The 9707-nt window shown below is 44.2% G+C and overlaps 1 pseudogene; it reads left to right on the forward strand.

Moving 5' to 3' along the window:
• Positions 1-1955: 1955 nt before the first annotated feature.
• LOC123120228 (wall-associated receptor kinase 1-like) lies at positions 1956-8837 on the forward strand (annotated as a pseudogene).
• Positions 8838-9707: the final 870 nt, after the last annotated feature.

Genomic DNA, 9707 nt, shown 5'->3' on the forward strand with positions numbered 1-9707 from the left:
ATCGTCAGCATGCCGATGAGGCAGCATGTTGGATGACTTGCATAGTCCGGATTGGAGATTCGCTTAGGCCCTTTTGGTTCATAGATAGGAATTAGCAATGGCACCCGACAGGTTTGGATACGGATGGAGACACCCCATTACCCCCCCCCCCCCATCATTCGTACACATACCCATCAAAGTGTACGATGTTTTTTATATCCTCCACCCGACAGAGTAAATGGGTACCCGCGGTTAAAATTACCCACCCTTGCGTGACATCCATTTGAGTAGCACAGAGTCATAATTTATGTGCATTTATATATCAAATTTGCGTGTGGATAATTTTTAGGGAACAATATGTAGGGATATTTGAGTGATGGTCGTGTCTACAAATTGGCCTTTTGACATGTGTATAGCGGTGTTTCGTCTGCATGTCACCTATTTAGCCAAGCGACAAGTGCCCAGGATACCCGGGTCCCACATGAAGTTGTTCATGACAAAATTCACATGCCAGGGGAGTTCATTTTTATCAAGACCTCACATGTTTCCTCCTATTATATGACCTCATTTATTATTTTGTATGTTACGAGTAGTATCACATCAATATTCTCTAGTATGATACATAGTATCACATCAATTATTATGAAATCCCACTGTAATAGCTATTAATATATTTTATGGATCATATTTTTGCTGTTTTGATTGCTCCCGAGTTGGGTAATAAGGTCACATAAAGAGAATAAATTGCGTGGCTACAGGTGCCTGACTTTTAAATTTGGGCCGGTCGATCATTTTGAAACGTCCGATGCACATCCAATGGCGTCTGGTCCTTCTTCTTCCTCCAATTCTTCTCCTTCCTCAGACCGCCGCGCGGGCCGCTGGCTGAACCGCTTGCGACCACCACCCGCGGCCAGTGGCGCTCCCGCGTAGCCTCGCCGCCCCACCCTCCCCAAAACCGCCCCCACCGCCGGCCTTGCTGCCGCCCCTGGCCATCCCTCTAGCCCCGCCTGCGTCTGGGTTTTTTCTCCGGCGAAGTTTCACCATCCCCTTCCTGCCGCCCTCCACCCCCTTCCCTAAGATAGATGGTGGGGTAGCCTGTTAGTGAGCTCCTTCTTTCTACTTCCTCCCCTCTGGCCTCCCTCCAGCGAACTTCTTCGGCCATCTCAAAATCGACTTCTCGAAAGCTAAAATTAGTCGACTGACATTTAGCTAATGTGGAGAATAAAAATGTATTACTGCCGAAGACTTCGCCCGTCGGCCGGCTAGCCGTCTTTAATTTCACATTTTAGATTTCCTGCTGTCTAGTTATCAGATGTATTTTCGGCCTTTCAGTATTTTTTTAGCATAGCGAGCCTTCCCTTTATGGCAACAAGCCATCAACTCCCTGCACGATAGTGGCATAAACAACATTTACGACGGATTAACGTTTAGTACGGAGTCCCTTGACTTGATTCGCAGTAGTGTTCCAAACATCGCGAGGCATGAAAATTGTGAGGCTGCTATCATCCTACGTGCAGCAGCCTTCGTCAACCAATGTGTGAACTCCGTAGAAACGTTCGCCTTGGCCTGCCGTCCTGGCTTGTTAAGATGTGTTTACTGACCAAGTTACCTTTGCTGTTTGAATGCTTCCGAGTTAGGCAACGAGGTCACACATAGATTAGAAATGTATTGTTGCCGGCCATTGCCCCTGCTGCCGGCCGGCTAATAGCCCACCTTAATAGGCTAGTAGAGTGATGAATTTTGACTTTTGAGTCTTCCCGGGATGGCAACAAGCTATCAACTCCCTGCGTAGTTAATTAGATCTTAAATTAAGTAATGAACAAGACCAGTTAGATGGAAGTTAAAAAATAGTTACAATTTTCAATTCAAGGACGCCCAGTCGTAACTCGTAAGTGCAGGGCTCGCCCTTTGTATTTAAGAGAATTCTCGGACGGTTAACCGCCGAGATTGAACGAACAATGGCGTCGATGGCATGGATGTTGGTGCTATTGCCATTAGCTGCATTGGCAACCACTGCCTCGAGCTCACTGGCGAAGCCAGGCTGCCAGGCCCGATGCGGCGACATCGACGTCCCCTACCCGTTCGGCATCGGCGCTGGCTGCTTCCGCCCGGGCTTCGAGATCATCTGCAACGACATGACGCCGTTTCTACCGGGCGCCGTTTCCACCGAGCCCGTGCGCGTGCTGAACCTGACCATGACGCCGCGCGCGCAGGTCCGGGTGCCGCTGCCTGTGGCGCATCAGTGCTTCGACGCCGCCGGCAAGGCCACCGCCGGCGGGTTCGACGGCAGGCTGATGGTGAACAAGCTGGGCGTGTACCGCATCTCCAACACCGAGAACGAGCTCTTTCTCCTGGGCTGCAACACCCTCGTCTACGCCGGCAGAGAGTCCAAGGTCCAGAACGCAACAGCCAACGGCTACTTCAGCGGGTGCCTGGCCTACTGCAGCACAGCACAGAAGGCGCGGGACGGCGAGTGCGGCAACATCGGATGCTGCCACGTCGACATCTTGCCGTTGCTCACCGACACCAGGATAAGGTTCAGCAAATGGCGTCGCGCGCGCGACTTCGCGCCCACCTGCAACTACGCCTTCATCGTGGAGAGGAAAAACTACAACTTCCGGGCCGCCGATCTGAAGAGGACGCCGGAGTCAGACCCGGCCAAGCGATGGAGCATGCCGCTTTGGCTCGACTGGGCCATCCGCAACCGCAGTAACAGCCTGTTGTGCCCCGAGGCGGCCAAGACGCCAGGATACGCTTGCTTGAGCAAGCACAGCGACTGCGAAAATTCCACCAATGCGATGGGGTATATCTGCAAATGCTGGAATGGCTACGAGGGCAACCCATAGCTTATCGATGGATGCACAGGTAAGAGCAATTCTAGTAGTACTCCCTAGTGACGTAGCTATAGAAAAGCCATGATGGTCCAATAATGAAAATATTAATATAAATTTTTAAAATGTTTTATTTAAAAGAAATTATGCTATGCATAGGCTATGCGAGAAATTCCTGATTTTCACCCGAACTCCATAAAATCAGCCAGTTTGAAGTTTTTGTCTTAAAAAGTCACTCCACAATGTACCCTATAACCAACCCTCTTCATACATGTAATATTTGGAGCATACTGCAAAATCCACAAACAGACTATGTATTTGGAAGTTGGTGGAGAGATTATATAGCTCTCTTCATCCATATTGGTTGGTGGACATCTATAAAAAATAGTTGTTGGAGAGAATATAGAGCTTTCTTCATCCATATATTGACACCCGGCGAACCAAGCATAACTTAGGTGGTTGGATTCTTTGTGGTGGAATCAGCCCTCCCGAGTTCGAGTCCTAGGTTTGGCATGAGTGCTCGCATATTTTCTGAATTTATTCAGGTTCTTCGATGCTATTTAATAGTGTATGGCATGCCCGACAACTATGAGTGGTATGTGGAGAGGAATATTTCAGGACCTTTTGCTTACACATCTGGCGTCCGTATCAATGTTGGTTGGTAGCACTCACCACCGCTGACCCGTTCCAGATCCTACCACACAACATGGTTGCCCCCGTGTGAGCTTCCCACCATTTGCCAGATCACCGCCAATGCCGCATCAAGAGCTCGATGTGGGCCTGTCTCTGCCACTAGGCCTTCGTTCCCCGACTTGCTGAGGAGGCTGAAGTCACGCACCGGCCTTCTGTCATTGCCAATTCCATCCTTAGTGCCATCTAGCTTCCACCTGTGCTACATCTCGCCCACCCGAGCTAACTCTCGTTGGTGAAAAGCTCATGCATTCGGCCAACGATGACCTTGATACTTAGGGTGTTCGATGACTTGCCCCAAGGTATATTTGCCTCAAATTTGTTCGTATTTTGTAGTCTAGCTTCCTGTAGATTTGTGCAGATGGCATATGATTCACGATTTTTTGGATGCCATCATGGTAGAGGAGTTTTTTGATGATTCACAATCGTCCTAGGACGACTTTGATGTTGATTTATTCAATGAGGAAGATGGGGAGATTTTATGATGGTTACTAAATGGACGATGGAAAGTGGACAAGTTGTGCAAGGTCATAGCTTGGTCATTTGACATATCACCGGAATAGAGAAGCAGTACATGATGTGCTCATCCTATATAGCCTCTACATCACTTGCACCAACACTTCTAGGTGTCAGTAGAGTTTTTTTTAGCACATTGGTGAAGTCATGTGAGCTAACCAAACATTCTTCATTCAACGGAGAAATGAAATTGGGTTGATGGGATTTACTAGTTCTTAGAAGGTGGCTGCGACACTCTGGTTGTGCATATGATACTTCTGCATATTTGACAAATGAGTATCTTTGAATGGTAGAACATACAATCCATAAGTGAGTGGGAAGTTTTCCAATGTTGCGATCACGACCTACAAAGCAGAGTATTTTAGGACTTCCAATGCTAATGATACACCATTGCTTTTAGCAATGGGTGAAGTAAGAGGCTGCCAGGGATGCGTGGGAGCATTGACTGCACCGTTGGGACTGGAAAAAAAATTCATGCATTATCGCCAATTCACCACACATTTTCATGATCCAGCTATTACTTAGGAAGTAGTTGCCTCCGATGACTTGTAGATTCACCATTGCTACTTTGGGATCTTGGCTCTCACAATGACATCAACGTCTTCAATAGATCTCATCTTTTTGCTAGGCTAGCAAGTGGTGATGCTCTGACATGCAACTTTAATGGGCATGATTATGATCAAGGATACTATGTTGCCAATGACATATATTCCTCATGGTCAAAATTCATCTAGATAATTCCAACTCATCAAGGTAAGAAAAATAAACACCTTGCCAAGTGCCAAGAATGAGCAAGGAAGGATATTGGTAGAGCATTTGGAGTCTTGCAAGATTAGTTTGCAATTGTCTAGGATTTTGCTTTCTTCTCGGGCAAGAAGACTATAAAGGATGTTGGATTACCCGCCTTATGGGAGCCTCCGCGGGTGAGGAGGCCCTCCATACTGTTTCGCTAGCCCCATGTTGGCCTCCCGTCCGTCCGATCTGCCTGGACACTCCACACCCGAAAGAATTCCTTTGGGGGTCCATGATGGGTGGGCCGCGGGCATGACATGTGCACCTCTCTGCAGTGTGTTTGCATCGCGCCAACGTGCACCATCTCTTGCGCTATGCCATGCATGACTGGTTCGCCGGGGTAGGCTGTCAGCTTCGCTTGCCCCCGAGGGGGGGGGGGCTGCATCGCTTGCGTGACCTGTGCACGTGCGTTTCCTGGCTCAGGGTCTGAGCGGTGCTTGCCAAGCCTCACGAGACGGGTGTGCTTGTTCGGCTAGTTACTATTCTATTTGTCGGGCATGCTTGTGCACTCGGCTCGACGTTCTGTCACCGATTAATAGACTCGGGCCACCATGGCCGACCACCGATAGCCGTGGTCTACCTGTCGGGCTGTTTCGTGGGCGTTTAGGTCTTTCCCTTGAGATGGTTATGTTTTACTATAAGTTTGTTGTTTCGTGCCACATGTCAAATGACGCACACTGGCTTGCCGCATGCTTCAGAGGACCCTTTCCCCATTCCCGGTGGCAGCGAGTGCAACCTCGAGGTGGACGTTCTTAGGCGCGATGATGGATAGTCGCAGCGCCGCCGGTGCATGTAAGAGGTCCTCACTATGGAGACTGGTGAGGGCGCCAGGCAGCGTGGTGCCTACTTGTGTGGGCTGGTGCCATCGGGAGGCCGCCGGGGCATCCACTGTTGCCACCATCACCACCATTGCCCCCATCGTCACCACCATAGAGTCCAATGACTTCACCAACGTCTCCATCAGCATATTTGTCCCTTGATCAGAGGCTTCTCCATCCATAAACCTTTGAAATCATTTGGCAAACAATGATGTCTTGTGCTATGAATTATTTTCCCATGATTTATCATATCTTTATCTCTATGTTTGAGTTGTCGTTGGACATTGCTTTTTTTAAATATGTGTTCTTGATCGTTCACTTGGGTTGCTCATATATGCATGTGTATTAGTACTGGTTGCCTTGTTGTTGTTTATTATGTTCCTTATAGCATGCAAACTTTCCCGGTTTGTGCGCCTGGAGGTGCTGTAGTCGCCGGTGCAGTTGGGTAGTTTGGTTTCCTACAAGAAAAAAATAAACATGTCTTACAAACATCATGGATAGCTTGACAAGTTTCCCAAGGTGCTATTCGGACTTGCCTCCTCACTTTTCTTATATTTAACATTCACACAAACACTTACATTACAATTTACACCCCACTTGAACCCATATGTCTAAATGTGCATCTACTACAAAATCTACTTCATTGCGGAGTATGATGAAGTTACTTTTTTTTATCATAACAAGCCTTCCACCATGCATGTTGCCTCCTGTCAACCAAAATATAGATGCACATGATCAAATTGGCTTAATGCTTCTGTGTTTTATGTAGATATCGATGAGTGCAAACATCCGCAATTACATTCATGCTTCGGCAAGTGTACCAACATGGCTGGATCTTTCAAGTGCACGTGCCGACAAGGATACCAAGGAAACGTCACCCAACAAAACGGTTGTGTCAAGTCCACAAACACAGGTGCTCACCATTGCTTCTTACTTTCCCTACTATCAACATGTATATAAACTATCTTAGATCAAGCACAACATTTTTAAAACAAGTACTTCCTCCTTTTCCAAAATGTAATTTCTAGGTTTGTTCTAAGTTAAACATTTTTAAGCCTAACCAATTATATACCAACATCTTTAACAAAAATTAGCTTCATTAGATCAACTATGAAATATGTTGTCAAGATGTCTTTATTTAGTGTCATATATTTTGCTTTATTTTTTCCATGTTTGGTCAGACTTAAAGAAGTTTGACATTGAAATCATAAAAATACTATCATTTTGGGAACGAAGGGAGTAGGTGAAAAGATATTGTTCCTTCTCAATCATATTTAGCAACTCTCTCTGTTGCCTTAAATGAAAATATAATTCTCATAGCTAGTTCTATAAATTAGCTCATGAACCATAAAATAGAGTATATTGCATGAGAAATAACATAAAAAGTAGTTATGCAATGCAGAAAAATTCAGATTTATGCTAAAAATCTGGATTATACAAATATATTATTTCAAGTGGCAACAATTCCTAAATAAATATGTTGCAATCCACGATTATAGAAGAATAATGGCGCTGTTTTATAGAGAAGAAATAACACAATAATTAAGAAAGTTTTAAGATGCATAGAAGAGAAAAAATATTAGAATATATGTGCGATTAAATATGCAAGGAAAATATATAATTTTGACATTAGTACTAATAGATAAATAGATTCCAAAATTTGAAATAGAAGTCAACACTCTCTCTAGCTACACATACTCCTATTTGCATTCTTTCCCATGCAATCCACCTGGGATTTGGTAAGTGTGTAGTTAGCAGACTTGCATGGGTTAAATACTGGCCCCTCCGATTAGTTGGGTCACTAGAATTTGAAACATTTTTTGCTAAGATTTGATCTTTTAGAAATTTTAATCCGGTATAGTTAGTGGATTTCCTGTCAATTGGGTGATACCTCTCCCCCTACCAATACTTCCAACCCTAGGTCGAACCTCATATCTCCTCCTTCAACTATTGTTGAGTTATGTCACCACATACCCTAATTGCGTGCCCATATGTCTATTATTTTGCAGGTTTAATCATTGGCCTATCAGTTTCTAGTGGGCCAACTATTCTAATTTTGTTTCTCGCCTCAAAGATAATAATTCGCAAGGTTAAACATCAAAAGAAACAAAAGTTGAGACGAAAGTTCTTCAATCAAAATCGTGGACAATTGTTGCAAAAATTGGTATCTCATAGGTCAGATATTGCAGAGAGGATGATCATTCCTTTAAGGGATCTAGAAAAGGCCACAAACAAGTTTCATCCAAGTCGTAAGCTTGGTGGTGGAGGGCATGGTACTGTATACAAAGGAATTTTATCAGACTTGCATGTTGTTGCCATCAAGAGGTCAAATATTGTGGTCAAGAGTGAGATTAACGAGTTTATAAATGAAGTTTCCATACTCTCACAGATCAATCATAGGAACATTGTAAAGCTTTTTGGATGTTGTCTTGAGACAGAAGTCCCTTTATTGGCTTATGAGTTCATTTCCAATGGAACCCTAAGTGATTATCTTCACAAGAAACCACAAAGATCACTACCTTGGCAAGACATATTAAGGATTGCAACAGAAATTGGCAACGGCCTTTCTTACCTTCACTCGGGTATTTCTGTCCCTGTAATACATAGAGATATCAAGTCCACGAATATACTTCTTGATGATGCCTTGACTGCGATTGTGTCTGACTTTGGAGCTTCAAGGTACATTCCTAGAGATAAAACAACAATTACAACAACGGTGCAGGGAACGTTAGGATATTTAGATCCTATGTACTTTTACTGTGGCCGGCTAACAGAAAAAAGTGATGTTTATAGCTTTGGGGTTATTCTTGTTGAGTTGCTTACAAGGAAGATGCCAATAATATATAGATCCTCAACAGGTGATGGCCTAGTTGCACAATTTGTTGAACTGCATGCAGAAGGTAAATTGGTAGAAATACTGGATCCACATGTAATGGAGGAGGGAGGTAGCCAAGTTGAAGTATTAGCTTCTCTAGCTATGTCGTGCACAAAGCTAAGATCAGAGGAGCGACCAACCATGAGGTCAGTGGAGATGATACTAGAGGCACTTCAAGGACCCAAAAGGCTTTCTCGGTTTCGGGATGCAACATATGAGGGGATTTATTCCACAACGAGATATACATCACCAATAAGAAGGACAAGCTTAGAGGATACGAGCAGACAATATAGTCAATAAGAAGAGTTCATGTTGTCCGCAAGCTACCCCCGATAGTCTTACTTACAGTTTACATGTGAAAGAGTTGGTATGTATAACATGCACGTGTGTTGTGTACGTTCGAACATGGTGTGTGCTTTAATTTATTGTTGCTTTAATGTTATGTTTCTAATCAAAGTATGTCAATTACATGGTTGATTGTTTCTTCATTGAACAACTGCTTCCTTCATAATGTGGGCACTCACCGTACAGTACATATACTTATTTTTCTTCAAGCCGGGTTGCCCTAATTTCCATTGATCACATAATAGAAATTCTGAAACAAAATTCAAGGTATATGTAGTGCTCAAAATGTTGTTGATCAACGATATCGTTAGCTAGCGCGGTTAATATTTTATTTTAAAATTCAAGGTGATTTCAAAAATAACTAGCAAAGTAGCCCCTTCCTGCACATCTGCGCGTACAAATTCAAACTGAAGAATACTTTGTGGTACACACTGAACCAGAAGTACAAAATTCCACCTTTGCTGCTCCAGTACAAATTCAAACTGAAGAACACGCAGCTCAAACACCAAGATCAGGGGGTATGGGAACTCCAGAAAATTCCGCTGTGTTGGCTAATGCAGGAAGCATAGCCACAAATCAAAGTAGTGTGGAAAAAACGCATGAAGCTGCTCAACTTGAAACTCCGCAAAGTGCATTGCAAATGCGTTCTCTTGATGAATTGTATGATGAGACATCTCCAAGCTGGACTCCTATTGATATGGATCATGTCCAAGAGCTAGAATTGTGCATGCCTGGAGAAGATGAACCAACACATCATACTGAAGCCTTAAAGCATGAAGCATGGAAGGCTGCAATGAAATATGAATTAAAATCAATCGAAGACAATACAACTTGGGAATTAATCACACGTCTGGCTGGTGT

The sequence above is a fragment of the Triticum aestivum genome, chromosome 5D, assembly GCF_018294505.1.
Source record: "Triticum aestivum cultivar Chinese Spring chromosome 5D, IWGSC CS RefSeq v2.1, whole genome shotgun sequence".
NCBI lineage: Eukaryota > Viridiplantae > Streptophyta > Magnoliopsida > Poales > Poaceae > Triticum > Triticum aestivum.